The following is a 21,677-nucleotide window of genomic DNA, read 5'->3' as shown; positions in this document are numbered from 1 at the left end:
GCAGGTTTATTTCAATTTTAGGAAACCCACAGGCCTAAGAGTGATCCCATGTTGCACAAGATCACTAAGTTTTAAGAACTTGGCATTCGGCGCAATCCTTCGTGACAACAACACATTAATGGATACTTTAGTTGAATGCCTAAATTCATTGTTAATTTTATCACCTCAAGATTCAAGCCCTCTGGAAGGAATAATTAATTCTAAATCAGATGTCAACAAAGAGTTAGTGGTCAAACTATTTTAAGATAGTCATTTCGGCAAGGTTATAAAAGATTGGGTTAAGAAGATGAAGGCTAAAGGCCTTGTATTTTCTTATAACTTGAGAAAGTTATTGTAGATGTATAAAAATGACCACTTTCCTAAGTGAATATTTAATATTCATTTAAACCTCATTCCTCTATTTAATTAAATCATTCACATTCATCTATTTAATTAAATGAATTACTCAATTTATTTTATTAAGTTCACCTAAGCCTTTCATAGCCTTTAATTAAATAAATCACTTTATTTAATTAATTTCCCTTTCTCCTTTTTAATTAAATTTACATTTAATTAAATTGATCATTGCAATTTATTAAAACTTAGTTGAGCGAATGGCGGCATTTGAAGGCAACAGGAGCAACAACGGTAGCAGGAGCAGGGATGTCAATATGCGAGGTTTGGGCATTCAGGCTGCAAAGATTCCAAATGAAAAAAAGTCGCTCCAAAGATCGGTTCATGGAGCAATGAAGCTGATATTGCCTTTCCCATTGATGCAGGTAGGATTCAACCCTCTCAGAAATCGGCTAATTCTGGGAGAAAAGATATTTTCCATGGAGACAGATATTCTAGACCGCAGATGAATTATGGAAATCCGTATTAGAGTGGAAACCAGTGCCCTATTGACCCGCTAAAATGGAAGGAAAATGGTTTCATCTGGAATAAAAAAGGTTGGTTTCACAAGGCTAAGTATCTTGTTTTCAAGTTTCCCCAAAACTGGCAACCATTGCCTGAATCTAGCATCCCTGGTGCAGCAATTGAGCGAGTCAATCCACATTTTGAACCCAATCTAGTCCCTCTGAAATCTCAAGGTAATTTCTAAAAGCGGAATGGGCATTTTGGGAAGACAACTCTAGGGCAGACAGTGCCAAGTTTTGGAGATCCAATTTTCATCCTAACAATCGAAACCCTTGTTCAGATCGAGTGGGAAATACTGATTTCCGAGGATGGAACTTTCCCCCTCATCGTCCCCGTCATCCTAAACCAGTAAGAAAAACTTCAAGACCTACTATATTTTTGGATGAAGATAAAATTTACTCTGGTAGGTTGAATTTGCTTGAGTTTTGCTTTTTCATCAAGTGGGGAGGTGGAAAACAGGTTAAGGGTAACTTTGAATCCTGGTGTAGAGCACAATGGGGAAAGGATATTAACATCAATATTCTCCCAAATGACTTCTATATGATCAAATTTATGAGTAATAAGGAGAAATGGAAAGCAAAAAACAAAGGTCCATATATCTTGGATGGTATTGAAGTTCACATCATTGAATGGCAGCCCAATTTCAATCCCCGGACTCATGTATTACCGAATAGTAAGGTATGGATAAGACTCTATAACTGTCCCTCAGATTACTGGCATATTGATGTCATTAAGGAAATATGAAAAGATCTTGGCACATTTCTATCGGTTGATGATATTTTGGAAGACAAAATATGGGGAAGCTTCCTCAGAATATGCATTTGCACAGATCAAATCACCAAGATCCCTGAAGAAGTTAAAATTATTGGTGCAGGGAAGTTTTGGATCCAAAAGATTAATAGAGAAGATCAGTTTCATATTTGCCCTAAATGCTTCTCCTTGGATCATACTGGCTTAGGTTGTGATGTTTCAGCTACGATACAAATTTTTTATTCCTATATGCAATTTCCTATTGAAGAAAATTTTCAATCGGAACCTCCTATCTCCACTGATACTGGGGAGGGTTTTAGAAATGAAATTCATGAAAATAAGAATATTCCCTTGACTAAGGCAACTCCTTTGAACATAGCTCATCCCTCTTCTGATCAAAGTGAGAGCCAACAAGATCTGCTCATGCTATTGGAAAAGACTAAAGCCTTACAGGCGGATATTGAGACTAAATTAGCGGTTTCTCTACCATCCTCTCATCTTGAGACTGGGAGTCAGCTAGTAATTGAAGACTGCAAAATTCTCACCCAGGAAAAGGACGCGAATAGAAATATGGGGGAGATGGGAGATAAGAATTGCTCTTCGCTGGGTATTGAATTGGAAGATGGATAAATTGAGTCTTCCTCTTCGGAGTGGGAAGAAGATTTTGAGCCTGACTCTGATCTTATATTCTAGGATTCCACAAAAGGTTTTGGGAAGTCGGATTCAACCATTGACAAACCAAACTTCAATCCAAAAGGAATGCAGGGGTGCAAGTCAACAAAAAATAATGCTAGCAATTGTTGGTGCACCTAGTGGTCAAATCAAACTTAATTTAGGGAAGGGAATCACCCTTCCCCAGGAGTGTTGAAGCTCTTATCTTGGAATTTCAAGGGCATCAATGCCCTTAACAATTGGCGCTTGATTAAGTGCCAGATTGATGACACCAAAGGAGATATTTGGGTACTACAAGAGACTAAATGGAGTAAGTCTGAGATTGATGCAAAAATGAGAGTTTGGAAACAGTGGAATGGTCTGTTTAGGCAATTGGATGGAGCCTCTGGTGGCTTGGGAATCATTTGGAATCCCATGTATGTTAGGGTCTCTCTTGTTGGGGAAGACAAGTATTGGCAACATTGTTTGGTAACTATCTTAGGACGGAATGAGAATTTCAATCTTTTTAATGTCTACGGACCATCTTCTGCTGGTGATAAACGTGCTCTCTGGGATCTTTTAGCTATCAGACTTTGCAGTATTTCCGAGGGCAATTGTGCTGTTGTTGGGGACTTCAATGCAATCCTTTCTGGCAATGAAAAAATTGGGGGCATTGAGAGGACTGGTACGCCCTAGAAGGATTTTTTGGAATTTGTTGAGAAGAATCACCTAATAGACGTTGTTCCTAAAAATGGAATTTTCACATGGACGAACAGGAGATTGGGTTTTACTAATATTGCTGAATGACTAGACCAGTTTCTTGTTATTGGTGATTGGCTAGGACAAAATGTTGTATTAGAGTCAACTATTCTCCCGCTTATTGGATCAGATCACTACCTGATCTGTCTGGAGGTCACCAAGGGACAATCAGAGGGAGGTATCCCTTTTCGGTTTGAGAAAATGTGGCTCAGAGTGCCTGAGCTATATGATCTTATATCTATTTGGTGGAATGAACCGGTTCTAGGGAATAATTCAAGATTATTCAAACTCAATAAGAAGCTCAAGTATATTAAGGTTAAGATCAAAGAATGGAATATGAACCATTCCAAGAATATTCATATGGAGAAATTAAGAATTAAGGCCGAGTTGGAAGAAATAACCAATTCTGTTATTACTTCAGGAATGAATGAGGATTTGTTTAACAAAGAAAAATCCCTCAAATCTGATCTAAATGAAATCCTTCGGTGTGAGGAAATCCATTGGCGACAAAAATCAAGGGAGTTATGGCTTAAGGAAGGTGACAAAAATACCAAATTCTTCCATAGATCAGCCACTGCCATTCGCAATAGGAACAAAATATCAGAGATTAAGAGACCAGATGGAAACATTGTCAGAAACTATGAGGACATTGTGCAGGAAGTTGTAATATACTTTGAATCTTTAATGAATGGTGGCTGCCAAAATGATCATGAAGCAAGAGTCAGACTTCTTAACTCAATCCCATCCATAATATCTGATAGTCAAAATGCAGCTCTCTTTAATCCTATTACAATTGATGAAGTAAGGAAAATTACCTTCCAGTTGAATCCTGATAAGACTCCTAGCCCTGATGGCTTCCTTGTGACTTTCTTCCAACAATTCTGGGATATCATTGCTCGAGATCTACACCTAGCAGTAGAAGAATCAAGAAAGAAACTTACCATGTCAGGTGCTATTAATCACACCTTTTTGGCTTTAATCCCGAAAAAGCAAAACCCTCAACATATGAGTTATTTTAGGCCCATTGCTTTATGAAACACGATCTATAAGATTGTAAGAAAGATCATTGCCAACAGATTGAAGCCCCTCCTTAAACACATCATATCGGATGAACAAAGTGGATTTGCCCCTGGAAGATCCATTGTGGAAGGCATTATCATTGCCCATGAAATGCTTCACACGGCTAGGAAAACCAAGGATTCCCGCATGATTTTAAAACTGGATATTTTGAAAGCTTATGATATGGTGGACAGGGGTTTCTTAATTGAAGTATTACATAAATTTGGTTTTTGCAAGGAATGGATCACATGGGTCATGAGTTGTTTATCTTCCCCCAAATTCTCCATTTTGGTTAATGGCTCATCTCATGGCTTCTTTTCCACGTCAAGAGGAATATGACAAGGTGATCCAATGTCACCATTTTTGTTTATCATAATGGTTGAAGCCTTAGATCGATCAATAAGAGCTCTTCAACAAGATGATCAATGGCTTGGAGTCAATGTGGCAACAAAGGTTGAAAAAATGACTCACTTGCAGTTTGTCGATGATACCATTATGTTTGGCTTGACCTGTAGGAGAGAGGCAAGGACAATAAAATCATGCCTCGATGATTACTGTATGGCTTCCAGGCAGAAAATCAATTGGAACAAATCTGAAGTGTTTTTGGTCAACACTTCGATTAACTTGCAAGGTGTCTTATCAAGGATTCGTAATCTCAGAGTTGCAAACTTCCCAAGGAAATTTCTTGGAACCCCCCTCTTCATTGGTAGTAACAGAACTTTCTATTGGAAGCATCTTATTGATAAGTGTAAATCCAAGCTTGCGAATTGGAAAGGCAAGTGGTTATCTTCTGCTAGGAAACTCACTATGATAAAATTGGTCCTCTCTGCGCTATCGGTTTTTTCCATGGCGTGTCTGAGATTACCGATGGCAATTGAAGATGAATTGATCTCTATAATGAGAAATTTCCTATGGAATGGCTCAGATTACAAAGGGAAGTTTCCTCAAATAGCTTGGAAAAAGATCTACCAACCAAAAAAGGCAGGGGGTGTTGGCATTCGACAAATTTCGATTATGAATTTAGTTATGGGTGCTAAATTGGTTTGGGAAATTTGCAGTGGTGGTAAACAAAAATGGGCAAGGATTATAAAACATAAATATTTGGACTCCCTAGAGCCAAAAAGGATTCTCACTATTAACAACCCCCCCAGAGGTTCGGCCATTTGGAATTTTATTGTGGTAAGCAGGGAAATCATAAGTGATCAGGTTACCTGGGATGTCAGGAATAGAAGGGATGCCTCCTTTTGGATTGATTCTTGGGCTTGTGAAGCTACCTTATGTCTCAACCCTTCTCTACAACCTATTATGGTAGAAACTTTCCACCTTTGGGGTCACAATATCTATGATTATGGTTACCCTATTCAAGAATATGGCATTGCTAAGTGGAAAAGGAACTCTTTGGATCCCTTGGACTTGGATCAGAACCAGAAAGACTTGTTTGCCAACATTCTTAGCAAAAGGGTTGTTTTCCCTTCCCATGATAAGGACATTATTAGGTGGTGTAGTTCCTCTGATGGTAAATACAAGGTATGTTTTGGTTACAAATTGAAAGAAGCGACTATAGACAAAAAAGATTGGCCTATTAATCTTTTTTGGCATCGACATCTCCTACCCAAAGTAGGTTCATTTGCTTGGCTAGATTGTCAAAGAAAGATTCTAACTAAAGAAAGACTCTATTAAATGGGCATCAATGGACCCAGTAGATTCATTTTATGTCAAGAGCAAGAAGAGACTGCAGATCATCTACTTCTCAACTGCAAGTTCTCCAGTCACTGTTGGTGGCATTTCATGGGAAAATTGAGAATCTTTGGCCCCTTCCCATCAAGGCTGGATGAGTGGTTTCTGCAATGGCCTAAACTGGTAGGAAAGGATATATTTGCTGATTTACTTTATATTTTACCATCTCTTCTGATTTGGGAAATTTGGAAAGAAAGGAATCGCAAAATTTTCCAGGGCAAGAGATGAGCTTAACGACTCTATGTGGGAAAATTGAGAACCATTTGTCCGAGCCCTGAATGAGGCTACTCATTCCAAATCATTACAGAAAAATATATATACAGACTGGGATTGGAAGATTAAGCTGGCACTTCCAAATGTGTTCATTCCATCGCTTTTTGGTAAGAGATCCCCGGTGGATCAGGTCAATCCAAGACTGGGTGTTAAATGGGAAGCGCTAGAGCCTAGGTGCTTCAAGGTAAACTTTGATGGTGCTTCTGCCAGTAACTCGAGTCAAAGTGGTATTGGGTGTATATTGAGGAATTCTGATGGTATTTGTATAAAATAAATCTCTGAAAAGATTGGAGTTGCTACTAATAACGAAGCTGAATTCAGAGCGACTTTAAGAGGACTACAACTAGGGATGGAACTTGGGGTACAAAGAATTCATCAGGAGGGAGACTCGCTAAATATGGTTAATGTTTTCCGCTATAACAACACCCCTAGTTGGCGCCTTAACCAATGGCTTCAACTGGTTCTGGTGCTTCTAGCCACCTTTGATGAATTTCAAATTAGCCATATCTATAGGGAAGGCAATGGAGAGGCTGACAGACTCTCTAAAATGGCAATTGTCAGTGGTGACCCCCCCTAGGCACTCTAATTGGGTCTTTTTGACTGGTTTGTTATTCCAAATGAGCTTCCACCAGTTGATATGGTCTGATTATCTTGCCGGTGATGGTGCTTTTCAGTTGAGTTTTTCAGTTGTGGTCTCAATGGATTGTCTTCTCTTTGGCTGATATGTTTCTCTGATTGACTTACCGGTGATGGCACTAACTGGTGGTATTGGCTCCATCGGTTGATATGGACTCTCAATTATCTTACCGGTGGTGGTGCTTACCGGTTGAGTTACTTGCCGATTGTGGTCTCCATTTCTCCTTCCAGTTGATATGTTTCTCTAATTGACCTATCAGTTGTGGCGCAAACCGGTTGTATTTCCTCCCCAGTTGGGCCTCTATATTTTTTACTTAACCTAATGGTCGTGGTTCCTGATGGATTGATCGAACGATTGATTTGGTTCACTAGTTAAGGATTCTTCTTGCCATTGAGATGTGGCTCTCTGCCGTCAATATTGATATGTGTCGGTATGCGCCCCGTGGCAGTTAGACATGTGCAAAACTTTAATTGATATCTAGTTACGACTAGATCCTGTCAGGATATGCATATAATTACTTGATGGATAAAGACGGTCGACATTAAGTTGACAAACTTTGTCTCAGAAGATGATTGGACATTGTCACTTCACGCGTGTGTGTGTTCAATAAGCATGAATTACTTGCCAGGTGCTCGTATCCCTCGGTTTGATGTCTTTCTACTTAACAAAGGAATGTCCTCATTTCCCCATCAAACAATTGTATTCTTCGCTTGGTGACTTGCAATAGAATCCCCAATTCTCCTTGAAGCTACTTGTTGATAGATGGCCTTCCTGGGCGAAATCACTAACAAACGTTTGCAGGAGGTCCTCTACTCTCGACATCCTCTTATACTTCACAGCCTTAAAATGATATTGGGGAAGGAATTCCTTATGGCTTATCATAGGTACAGAACCAATGTCAATATCCTGACCTTTTTCCTTGCAATGGTGATATACATGGGGACTAGTAAGCAGAGAGCGAAGATTTTAACTCAAATGGTGTTTAAACACTACCTGCTGGGGGAAATTGATGTTGCGTTGGACAACATTGATGGCAACCTAAGAATACCACTTCCCCAAAATTACTATATGTCCTTGGGAAACGGGGCAAAGGTGAGAAAGTTTGTGATTGTGAACTCTCTGGACTATGACGCTCTTTAAGAAACCTAGCCTGCCATCATTAGGAATATTGAATTTTTGTTTAAGGCAACAGGCATTCAAAATGGCTTCACGTTAGAATGGAGGGAAAAATACCTTTGAGATGAAGGGTTAGCGGGTGCAGAAGGATTTTCCATTCTGGAGAATGGAGAGTTGGTTGATGGCAATGTCTGGGGGTTTGGGCTTGGTGAGGAGTGGTTCCCAAATGACTACCGACTCCCTAGGGAGAAGGCTGAATTGGCAGCTCACTTGACCTGTGGCACTGAATGCCCAATAATCCTGGATGTGGCTCGTGCTCCTGTGGACGATGACTCTAAAGACTCCTAATGATTCTGGTTGTGTCACCTTTCTCAGGATTCCCTATTTTTGTTTATTGTCATTTGTTTGAAGGCCTCTGGCCGGTTCTGTTATCTACTTCCAGTGTTTGTCGACTGGTGTTTTGTACTTGTCTAGCCTCCATTGTTGGTTTCTTCTTGTATGTGGAATAGAGCTAGAGTAAGGGGTTTTCTTCCTGGTTCTTTCCCCCTATTGCTCTCACTGAACCAGGCCTTGTATTCTCCTATTTTGATTAATACAAGGGTGCTGCCCCTCTGCAACTATTTACTTATTAAAAAAATAAAAATAAAAATAAATAAATCTAATTTATTTATTTTAATCCCCCACTTGTATTTATGCAAGTTGCATCTATTTTTGTTGAAATAAAGTAATAATTTTAATTAAAATTCCCTTCCATCCACTTGCAAAATCCTACATCTCCCACTTGCCTCTCTAAACCCCTTCTAGATTCTTCTAATCACTTCCAATTTAGCTTAATTCATCTCCTAAATATTGTCACATCCCTAAGCAAAGGGAAGTCACTTCTCAAACCCTCAAAGTCTTAAATAACCATTAAAGACTTTATGTCTTCAACAAGTTAACCCTCAAAGTCTTCATAATCATTAATGGTTAACTCAACCTTCTTGCATGATTAGAGACTTTCTCTCTAACTCAACCTTCATCTAACCCAAGGGTCTCATCAAGCATTCATTGCTTTGACCATGGTTATTCTTTTAACCCTTGCACAAGAGTTTACCCCTTGGGTAAAAGCTTTATCCAATGGATAACCCTAACCTAACCTTAACCCTTACCTCCTAAAGTAACCATCATGTCTTCTCAAGCATTTAATGCTTCTTACATCTCCTCTCAAGCAGTCTTTTGTTTACAATTGTCACCATTTCATTGGTGAGAATTGTAAACATGGATTTACTTCCAATCCTGGCCCTTGTTAAGATTATCCAATCTTGACCATCCATTGCCCTATTTTCCCTATAAATAGAGCTCTCATTCTCCCATTTTCATATCCAACTCTTTAGTATCAAATTTATAGACAATTTTGCTAAATATACAAGTTTCATGCATCTGATCTATAATCATTTTTAAATCAATCATTTTAGCCTCTCTTTGAATAGAAATCATCTTAATAAGCATTTTAAAAAGCATTTCCATTATCATAGCACTCTCATATTAGACTAGTATATCATGTTAGGATAGACTTTTACTAATCTTTCATCTTATCATCATATCTATGCTAGTTTAAATCATATTAGATTTAATATCATGCATAACTAGGAATGCATTCATATTAAGTTGATCAAGCATCCCTCATTCTTAGAGTTGTCATTCCTGAAGTCACTTTGCTCAATGATCTGAGAGCAAAGGCATTGACTTGAGGGACCCTGTGAGATAGAGAACAATGGAAAGTCCCTTGGGGAGATGAACTATTCAATATGGCTCCATAACTTGCACCAAGAGTCCCATTGGTGTGTGGACCTTTTTGAAACTGAAATTTCCATTTCTTTGCACCACTTTTCCCATACACAGATATATAATGAATTGGTTTTAGCAAGAAACAATATATCCATAAAAATTGAAAACTCTAAGATTGAGGAATCCTCACAAAGTAAATCACGGATATGGATATTGATGTGATTGTCACCAGAGGCATAACCTTTTAATGACACTATATGTGCCACATGGATCCCGAGTTTGGATTGGAAGCCTCAGTTTCTGATATAGAATATTAGAGAATACAATATGTTGTTAAAGGAAGCTAACAAGATGGTCACCTAGGTTATTCAAGAATTTGTTGGCATAGGTTGCCAATTGAGGAAGAATGATAATTCAAGGTATGCCACGATTGATGAGTTAAAAGCATAAATTCAGAATAAAATTGGCACCTTGCCAAACCAGAAGACATTTGATGAAGAGAAACATAACAAATTGGTAAGGATTGACACATCCTTGATTTGGTGCGTTAATCATTATTAGGCATTCATTTTAAAGGTTGAAGAAATTAGGAAAGGGAAATCATTGTGAGTGTTGCAAACTAAAAATGTGATTATTCCCAATGAAGATGAAATTCTAGGTGTTCTCAAGGCTTTACAAGATTACAATAATCAGCAAGTGCAACAACAACCTACTCAGTCAGGAAATACAACCGCCACACAATGAAATCGCTTTACCATGTCATCTTTTTACCTTACCTTAGTTTTATTATTCTCATTTGTAAAACTTAATGATGTTTTAAAATAAATATTTAAAAGAATCAGTTTCTTGAAACTAATGGACAATTATGTTTGAAAGTTTTAAATATGTTGGAATGAAAATTGTAAGGGACCGACATTTTTTGTTCTTATTATGCTGTGACATATGAGTGTGACTTGTTCAAATTTTAAGATCAAATAGAATCTTTTTGCTGAGTTTCTAAGTTTATTTGTCTATGTGCATTGAATAATTGAATGTTGTTTATACTTATTGCAAATATATGAGTTTACATAAATGGAATGTTGTGTCCTTTGAGATATTAATATTTATATGAGTAATTATTATGTTACTTTAGAATTCAGTTAGTGCTCAATCTATCAATCGTTTCACCCATATACTAGTCATTAACCTTTGAGTTGATGCTTAAATCTAAAATTTAACTTTGTGGTGTAGTAATATTTGTATTATTACGTTTCAGTCTAAAGTTATTTGCAAGGTTTTTCAATTATTCATTATTCACATTTGTTCTATGGTGATGCACAGTTGTTAGTGCCTTTACTTACTTTCTTGTTAAAATTATACCTGAGTTGTTTGTATATTTAAATATCCAAAATTTTAATCATATTAAGGGAGTTGTACCTTTTCAAAATTTTGAGGGAAATGAATTAATAGTTTACCTAACTATTTGGTAGTAGTTTTGTCTTTGTACTTGGGAAAAACAGAGCCAATTCCTTTGTTGTTTTCAAAAGACAAATCTGTTAACCAATAGTATGGATGTTTTGTTGTTGATTTTGTTGGCATGTTTGGCATAAATGATATAGGTGGAGAATGATGATTGAACTGGTACAAGTCTGTTTAAGATGACATTGTGATGAAGAGATTGAGATTGCATGATGGATGACTTTGATCAGTTATTTATGTTGTCATTTATGGAAACTAATGTTTATTCATGTCTACTGATGTTTACTTATGTTGTATTGTGTCATCTAAATCTTTTGGTCTACTGGAGAGGGCTTGTCGGTAAAGAATCAAGAAACTGAGAATTAGGACCTTAACTAGTAAACGAGGAAATATTCTGATTGTATTTGGTGATTGGTGATGATTGAGGCTTTGTGGTTTTGAATGTAAGTTTCTATCATTGTAACATGTATCTGATTGGAACCGCATCATGTTGTGACAATCAGAAGTTATGTTTATAAATCTCGTTGAGTTTTTTTCAGGGTTTAAGGACCGGTAAATAATTCTCTTGACCGGTAATGATTTTTGGTTTGGCGGTGATCTACATCAAGTTCACATGTTGATGATAATGTGACACAAACCACGTGATGTATTTGAAAGATGTTTTGGTGCATTTGCAGAGCAAATTTCTTGGAAATGTGCAAAGTGCTTAGTGGAATGAGCTAAGGGTTTGACTTTGTACCAAATCGACTTGCTGTGACAATTTATGATCATTCAATTACTAATATTGATTTCTAATTGATTGTAATGATCTATATGATGATCTGTAATGAGTTGTAAAGATCTATGATGATCTATGTAGTAAGTCTTAGGGTTTTGATGTCGACCTAATTGTAAAGGTTCTTTATGTTGGTAAGGTTGATGTTTTGAAGTGTCGGTGATTTTGAGAAGTGTGTGAAGTCGAACCAGGGTGTGTGAGAAGATCTTCTAGAGTGATGTACTTAGAAATTAATTGGATCTGATCAAGCAAGTAGCTAAGTTCTATACATAGGTCATTCACTATTGTTCTCTAACAATTACAATAGCTAAAATCCCTTAGTCGGGTAGGTCCTAACGGGCCTCACATTGTAAAATCCCCTAACAGGGTGACTCGATATTTGAGTTCTAAATCCTCTTGTGAGGTTGATCCTAATAGATCAAAGCTCCTAACAGGGCCGAGGTAAATCCCTTAATCAGGTGACTCCTAATAGGGTCTGCTCCTAACAGGGCATCATTGTAAGCTTCTAACCGGGCTTGGCTCCTAATAGGGCGCATTCTGAAAGAGTGCAAAATATTTGTGCATACCAATTCCCACCATGGTTTTTCCCTATTTGGGTTTCCACGTAAAAATCATGGTGTTCATATGGTTTTCTTTACTTTTAGTTTATGCATGGTTAATGAGCATTTAATGTGCAACATTGATATATCAATTTAGCAGATGTTTAATAGTAGATACCGGTGCTGGTAATTGACTCTAGTGTTGATCTATATTTGATTTGGTGAAAGTTTATGAGTCTGAGTTTCTGATTTCAAATTATTGTTAATACCGATTCACCCCCCCTCTCAGTATTAGTTGGATCCTCTAAGATTAACAATTGGTATTAGAGCATTGGTCCTCTATGTGCAGAAAGCCTAATAGCTTGAGGGAAAGATTCTGTGAAAGATGATGAAGAAGGAGGGTCCCAATTTTACCAAGGACAACTATCGGATATAGAGTGATCGGATGAAGATCTACATTAAAGGAATGGGTTCACATTATTGGAATAATGTGATAACCAAGTATGTTTCTCCTACTACCAGTCCCTTGACACCAGATGAACTCAAAGAGCAATAGGAAAACATTCAGGCTCTTGAAGCAATTGTAAGTACTTTGTCTGACTCTGAGTATATTGATGTTCATGGATTAGAAACTGCAAATAAGGTATGAGAGAAATTTAATTTAATTTATGGAGGAGATGAACATGTACAAAGGGCAAAGGAATAGAGTTTGAGAGGAAAATTTGATGATACGAAAATGGTTGACGATGAGAACATAGCTCAATATGGACAAAGGATTACGAAAGTTGTAGGTGGTATAAAGAGTGTCAGAGGTAAGATTGAAGATGATATTGCTGTTAGTAAAATGCTTAGAACTCTTCTACCACAATATTCTATCAGAGTGTCTGCTATTCAAGAACTGAGATCCATTTCAAAAGATAAAGTCACTGTTGATTCTCTAATTAGAGATTTAACTACATTTGAACTAAACAGTTTTGATAATAGTGTTTCCAAACCTTCTGAATCTGCTTTTAAGGCTTCTATAACCGGTATATCAGCAAGGAAAGGAAAATATGGTTGTCATAATCATGACTGCAAGTCTAGTCATGGCGGTAGCATAGGTGATGGTGATGATGAAGATCATCTGATGGAACTTGAGGCATTACTGGCTAAAACATTCCCTAGAGGAACATGTTAATATAAAGGTAAATTACCCTTGAATTATTTCTCTTGTAGTAAAATTAGACACATAGCTGCTAACTGCCCTAACACTGATAAGAAAGAGAAGTTTAGGAGATTCAAAGGAAAAGGAAAGAAACATTGTTCTATTGTAGTGGATGAAGGTGTGACCGATGATGAATCAGAAGAAGATGACAATAAGGAGATAATATTTGTTGTTGTGAAGAAGGATCTGATTAATGAGAAGGCTTTGGTGTCTCACATGGATAACAATGATGAATGGATAATAGATAGTAGTTGCTCACACCACATGACCGGTGACAAAAGTAAGTTCTTATCCCTTGAAGAGTTTGATGGAGGTGTTGTAAGATTTGGTAATAACTCTCCCTGCATGGTTAAAGGTAAAGGGTCAATTTCATTAAATGGGAAGAGTAATGCAGATGATGTCTTTTGGGTTGAAGGACTAAAACATAACCTCTTGAGTGTTGGACAACTTAATGATAAGGGATATCTACTTGAATTCAAAAGTGGAGTGTGCAGGATTCTTGGAAATAATGGAGAATTGATTGCTAGTGGGAAGCAGACTAGAGGTAATCTATTTCATCGGAATACTAGTGTAAATGATTGTTTGGTGGCGAAGCTTGAGGACAGTTGGTTGTGGCACAACAGATTTTGTCATGTCAATTTTGATAATTTGATTAAAGTTAGTAAGTCAAGTATTGTGAGAGGTTTTTCCCAGCTTGTGAAATCGGACAATGTGTTATGCAAGGATTTTCATATGGGTAAGATGACCTCTGTATCTTTTAATCAGAGAATATTCTTGATTTGGTTCATACTGATATTTGTGGTCCTATGCAGACTAAGAGATATTTTGGTGATATTTTATGATCTTTACTGATGATTATTCCAAAATGATGTGGGTAACTTTTTTGAGAGAAAAGTTTGAGGCATTCAATAAGTTTAAAGCATTTAAAGCTCTTGTTCAGAAAGATACTAGGAAGAATCTAAAATGTTTGAGATCTGACTGGGGAGGTGAATTAACTTCTCATGAGTTTGTGAAGTTTTGTGATGAATAGGGAATTAAGAGGCAGATGTCAGCTCCTTGAACTCCACAACAAATGGGATAGCAGAGAGAATGAATAGAACAGTTGCTGAATCTTCTAGAACCGTGATGTTTCAAGGTGAAGTACTGAAGATGTTTTAGAGAGAAGCAGTCAACACTGTTGTTTATACTTTGAACCGGGTGCTTGTCAAAAAGGAAATAACAAAAAACCTTATGAATTATGGCATGGAAAGACTCCTAGTGTAAGTTATTTAAAAAAAAATTGGAAATTTTATATAAAGAGAGATGATTACACTGAAAAATTTGATGCTAAGTGTGATGAAGGCATTTTTCTTGGTTACTCTACAAAGAGTAAGGCATTTAAATGTTATAACAAGAGAACTAAGAATATCATTGAGAGTGCTAATGCGAAGATAGATGAACTCTTTGAGAAATCTGGAGAGACCAATAGATCTGAGCTTGAGAAAGATGAAGAAAGACTTATGTTTATAGAACCGGAAGTGCAGAAGACTGATGAGCAAAATGTTGTGGAAATAGGTGCTCAACCAGTAAATGCAAAGAGCTTTGAAGAAGATGAAGATCATGAAGCAGGAAGTACAACACTAGAACCGGTTATTCCAAGGTATGTCAGGATAAATCACTCAGAAGAACAAATAATTGGAGATAAAAATGATGGAGTACAAACAAGGAGGAAAATTAGAAAAAAATCCTGTTTGATTTCTACTATTGAACCAAAAAAAGTAAGAGAGGCATTAAAGGATGATGACTGGATTAATGTAATGAATGAGGAGTTGGATCAGATAGAGAAGAAAAAGACATGGACACTTCTTCCCAGATCGAAAGACAAGAATGTGATTGGAACTACATGGGTCTTTAGAAACAAGTTAAATGAAGAAGGCAAGGTTGTGAGAAATAAAGCAAGATTGGTTTGCAAAGGCTATGCACAAGAAGAAGGAGAAGATTATGGTGAAACCTTTGCACCTGTGGTGAGATTGGAAGGAGTAAGAATGATAATTTCTTATGCTACATTTAAAGGATTTAAAGTCTATCAGATGGATGTTAAATCAAATTTTCTTAATGGCATCCTTGAAGAAGTATGCATAGAACAACCAGATGGATTTTCTTTGTCTAAAGACAAAGATATGGTTTGAAAACTACATAAGGCACTGTATGGATTGACGTAGGCACCGAGAGCATGGTTTGAAAGGTTGCATGCACACCTGATCAAGATAGGACTCCAGCGTACCAGTGAGGACAACAATATATATCTAAAGACTGGTGAAGAGAAAGTATTGATAGCTGAAGTATTTGTGGATGACATAATTTTTGGTGGTAATGATGACTTATGCATGGATTTTGCTAAGGAGATGAAAAATGAATTTGAGATGTCTCTTATTGGTGAAATTAAAATTTTCATTGGGTTGCAGGTCCAACAATTGGATGGTGGAATTTTTATCTATCAAAGTAAGTATGTTAAAGAGGTGTTGAAAACATTTGGCATGAAGGATTATAAACCGGTTGGTACTCCAATGGTGACAGGTTGCAAGTTGTCTAAACTAGATGATTCACCATTTGTTGATGAGAAAGAATATAGGTCTATGATTGGTAAATTGAATTATGTCATTCATAGCAGACCAGATATTGCACATGTTGTTGGATTGGTTGCTAGATTTCAAAAGGATCCCAAGGAGACTCACATGGTAGCGGTGAAAAGGATATTTTGGTACCTGAAAGGCACAGTAGATTATGGTTTATGGTATCCTTATAAAGGAATTTTTTCTTTGAATGTGTTTACTGATGCAGATTGGGTAGGAAATGTTGATGATCAGAAAGCACTACCAGTGGAGAGTTTCTTCTTCGAGGCAGATTTGTTTCTTGGACAAGTAAGAAGCAAACTTGTGTTTCTTAGTCAATAACAGAGGCATAGTATGTTGCAGCATCAATGAATTGCACACAATCAATTTGGATGAGACATGTGCTTGAAGGATTCAGATTTGATATGTCCGAACCAGTAACTATTTACTGTGATAATACTAGTGCAATTAATATTTCAAAAAATCTTGTGTTACATGCAATAACAAAGAACATAGAATTGAAATATTATTTTCTAAGGGAAAGAGTACATGAAAAATAATTCAGAATGGAGTATGTGACAAGCAAAGAGTAGCTAGCAGACATTTTCACAAAACCATTGTCGAAGACAACCTTTGAGTATCTCAGAGGTAAATTAGGGGTCAACCCCCTACTCAAAAAGAACTAGAATGAAGGATGCATCAATCCAGTGGGCTTCATGACTGTTTTTCACTTCGGATTGATGAGATGCAGGCTACTCCATAGGGGGAGAAAATTAGACGAGTTTGCAGACATGTAGGAGACAACAACAACATATTTGATGATTTGTGATGCTTATGTACCTTTGACATTTTTGTCAAAGGGGGAGAAGAAATATGATTAGTCATAAGAGAATACATATGATCAGGAGGAGAAGATGTGTAATTGAAGATAAAGTGTAACTGACAGATGAGGTGCAACAAAGAAGAGAAGAGTTGCGGAGAAGGTCCAAAATAGAGCGGAACAATATGAGTTGAGTATGTTGATGTTTAGTGTTGCCATCAATGCCAAAGGGGGATATTGTTGGCATGTTTGGAATAACTGATACATATGGAGAATGATGACTGAACCGGTACAAGATTGTTGGAGATGACATTGTGATGAAGAGATTGAGATTGCATGATGGATGACTTTGATCAGTTATTTATGTTGTCATTAATGGAAATTAATGTTTATTCATGTCTACTGATGTTTACTTATGTTTTATTATGTTATCAAAGTGTTTTGGTCTATCAGAGAGGGCTTACCGGTAAAGAATCAAGAAACTAAGAATTAAGACCTTAACCGGTAAACGAGGAAATATTTTGATTGTATCTAGTGATTGGTGATGATTGAGGCTTTGTGGTTTTGAATGTAAGTTTCTATCATTGTAACATGTATCTGACCGGAACCACATCATGTTGTGACAACTAAAAGTTATGTTTATAATTTCTGTTGAGTTTTTGACAGGGTTTAAGAAGGGTTTAAGGACCGGTAAAGAATTCTTTTGACCGGTAATGATTTTTGGTTTGGCAGTGATCTACATCAAGTTCAGATGTTGATGATAACGTGGCACAAATTGCATGATGTGTTTGAAAGATGTTTTGGCACCTTTGGAGAGCAAATTTCTTCGGAACGTGCAAATTGCTTAGCGAAATGAACTAAGGGTTTGACTTTGTACCAGATCGACTTGCTGTGATGATTTATGATCATTCAACGACTGATATTGATTTGTAATTGATTATAATGATCCATATGATGATCTGTAATGAGTTGTAAATATCTGTGATGATCTATGTAGCAAGTCTTAGGGTTTTGATGCCAACCTAGTTGTAAAGGTTATTTATGTCGGTAAGGTTGATGTTTTGAAGTGTCGATGATTTTGAGAAGTGTGTGAAGTTGAACTAGGGTGTGTCAGAAGATCTGCCAGAGTGATGTAGACTTAAAACTTAATTGGATCTAATCAAGAAAGTAGTTGAGTGCTATACACATATCATTCATTGTTGTTCTCTAACAATTACAACAACTAAAATCCCTTAATCGGGTAGGTCCTAATGGGCCTCACATTGTAAAATCCCCTAATAGGGTGACTCAATATTTGAGTTCTAAATCCTCTTACGAGGTTGATCCTAACAGATCAAAGTTCCTAACAGGGCTGAGGTAAATCCCTTAACCAGGTGACTCCTAACAGGGTCTACTCCTAACAGGGCATCATTGTAAGCTTCTAACTAGGCTTGGATCCTAACAAGGTACATTCCGAAAGAGTGCAAAATATTTATGGTTACCAATTCCCACCATGGTTTTTCCCTATTGGGTTTCCACGTGAAAATCATGGTGTTCATATGGTGAATGTTTTTTATGTGATGGTTTTCTTTACTTCCAGTTTATGCATGGTTAATGAGCATTTAATGTGCAACATTGATATATCAGTTTAGCAGATATTTATCAGTAGATATCAGTACTAGTAATTGACTCTAGTGTTGATCTATATTTGATTTGGTGAAAGTTTTATGAGTCTAAAATTCTAATTTCAAATTATTATTAATACTGATTCACCCCCCCTCCCAGTATTAACCGGATCCTCTAAGATTAATAGATTTGTGCCGTATTGTTGTTATTATATAATAATGATAATTATTATTTATTGATGTTATTAGTTCACATAATATAGGTTTATTAAACATGGTTAACAAGCAAATTTTTGGCATCATAAAGAAGAAGGATCTAATCATTGGTTTTCCATGATGAAGGAAACTTAATTTTCATATTTTCATATGAGTTTCAGATTTTCATGTTGTTGCTATCCAAGTCCTAAATCTCATCCTTTGGTTAGTTTATTGGATGGAGATCGATCTTCGTAATCTTTGGTATTGAAAAATTTTAATTCCAACAATTCAACTATGTAGGACCTTCATGTACTCATCAAATGTTAGGACAAGTCATTCACATTCACACTCAATTTCAATTTTAGTCTTCGCTTATCCTTAGTTGCATCAACATCCTCACATACACTTTTTGATGTGTTTTTTTATATTGCTACATCTATCATAGGGTATGAATTTTATTAAAGTAGTTATTAGTATTCCCTTTGTTTATGGTAGACCCTCAAATGTGTTTTTAAGCTTAAATGGTTCTTTGACATAATTACAAACACAAGCAACCAATTTTTATAAATCTCAAAGGTGAAATTTAGAAATGGGCTAAAATACACAAAAATAAAGTTTCCAAGGATAAATCCACAAGTGCAACGTAGTCTCAAGTATCAATTTTTTTAAATATGTCTCATCAACCAAACATTGATTCAATTTTAGTTTCTAGTTCATAATTTTTTATTATATCTTAACTAATAAAAAATACCAAAGATGACAACCTACCAAAAACCAAATAATATTTATTTCTTTTTTTGAAATTTCAATTATAGATATCTCAATTACTCAAATATTTGTTTACATTAACAAATCTTAACCTCCTTTAAAAATCCAAAGTTAGCTCACTTGGGATTGTATTTAGACCCTTCAAGACTCTGATGTCAACAACAGCCTTGGGGTCCCAACACATCCTTTCTGTCTATGATTATAGTCTCTTAATGAAATATGCTATACTCATTCCGTATGATAACTCTTATCAGTCTCAACTCTATAAATAGGTATTCTCAAAACGTCCCACTGATGCAGAGCATCCAAAAAACACAAACTAAGGGAGATATTTCTTCCAACTCACCTTCTCAAATAGGTGACAACTCTTCTCAAACTCTCAAGAACCCTCACAAGGCTAATAGGTTCTCAATAGGCTTCAACAACCCAAAAGTGAATCCATGCTTCCCAACCCCTGTACAACCATTGGAATCCACTAGATTAGATTCAGAAAACTTGTTCAAAGGTCAAATTGAATCTCCCAACAATTAGACCTCACCAAACTCTTTAAACCCATTCACACAAACTCAACTTCTAGTAGGCCTCCAACTTGTCCATAAACTCAACTCATAATGCTAAATAGGTCTACACCAACCCCAAGGGATTCATAAAAACATCAAGGAGACTCCTCATCATTGAAAAAACACCATTCTTTAACTTCCCTTCCTCCTAAAAATCTCAAGAAGACGTGCTGCTGCAATTTTGCATTTCTATGACAATCATACACATTTAGGACAGTCATAAAAAACTGAGCCATTTATTCATTCTAAGGTCTCTAAAAATATTCAAATTATTCTCAAAACATCCACACACCTTTACCAATCATCAAACCCATTCAATGCATCATACTCACAAATCTCAGTCAAACAACTCTTTCGACCAATCACATCCCCACTTTAGGACAGTCATAGAATGTTGAATTTCTTGGCCATCCAAGGGCCACAATGACTTTTATTGGGTCTAAAATATCCCCACACATACTCCCAAACACTCACCAACCCTTGGAGATTCATCTTTTACATATTCACCACACTAATACATCAACTCCACTAAGAAAATTAGACTGAGACACAAAATTCAGATTTGTGTCACCCTTTGGCATGTGAATACTTGTATGCGGAGCCCTAAAAGGAAGAAAAACTAAAAATAGACAATTAAAAGGGCAATACCATTCATTTTCATGAGTATTTGATGATGGGATGACCAAATTACATATTTTTATGTCACTGGTTATCCTGGCAAGGGTTTGTGACTGATTTTACAAAATTTATGATAACTTGCTCAAAACAAAGTGAAAATGAATAAAACCAAAGCCAAAACTTTAGGGACTCATTTCTCTTTCAATTCCAATACGTTTCATATGTCCACAATAAGGATTTAATAGTGAAAAATACTTGGTATCAGACTATTGCGCCCGTAAAACAAGAAAAGTGCAGGCTAAACTTTGAAATTTTATTTCTTATGCCTCAATACATGATCCAACCAACACTTGGCCATGGAAATGAAGATATTTAAAGGATTTTTCATCCCTCCAATGTTAATAACCACCCTTTGAACACCAAATACCAACAAACCACTTCCTAATGCACTTTTTTTACAACAAATTTTGCATTGACAACATTACCAATTTTGATATTTTTTGTGCAACTTGACTATAAACCCAAAATGAGACCTATATGACTTCAAAGAATAATGAATACATCCAATTAGGCCCAAATATCCTTCATACATGATAAAATACCTCCTTTGATGCCTTGGACATACTTCAACCCTATAAAGACAATTTTGACAATATGAGACAAGTAAGACCACATATTGAACTTAAACATTATGAATTGGTCTTCAAGGACCTTATTACATGAGAATGGTTGTTCATGACCTTATTAAATCTTGAAATTATTTTGAAACTTAAAATGACTCAAAATGGACAAAAAGAAGCATATGGACATCTAGGTGCTCCTGCACCACCCACATACTCATCTATTAGAACCATAAATATCAGGGTATATTATAGGTATAGGGGATAAAGTGCATT

The sequence above is a fragment of the Cryptomeria japonica genome, chromosome 5 (assembly GCF_030272615.1).
Source record: "Cryptomeria japonica chromosome 5, Sugi_1.0, whole genome shotgun sequence".
In the NCBI taxonomy this organism is placed as follows: domain Eukaryota; kingdom Viridiplantae; phylum Streptophyta; class Pinopsida; order Cupressales; family Cupressaceae; genus Cryptomeria; species Cryptomeria japonica.
This window is presented reverse-complemented; position numbering follows the sequence as displayed.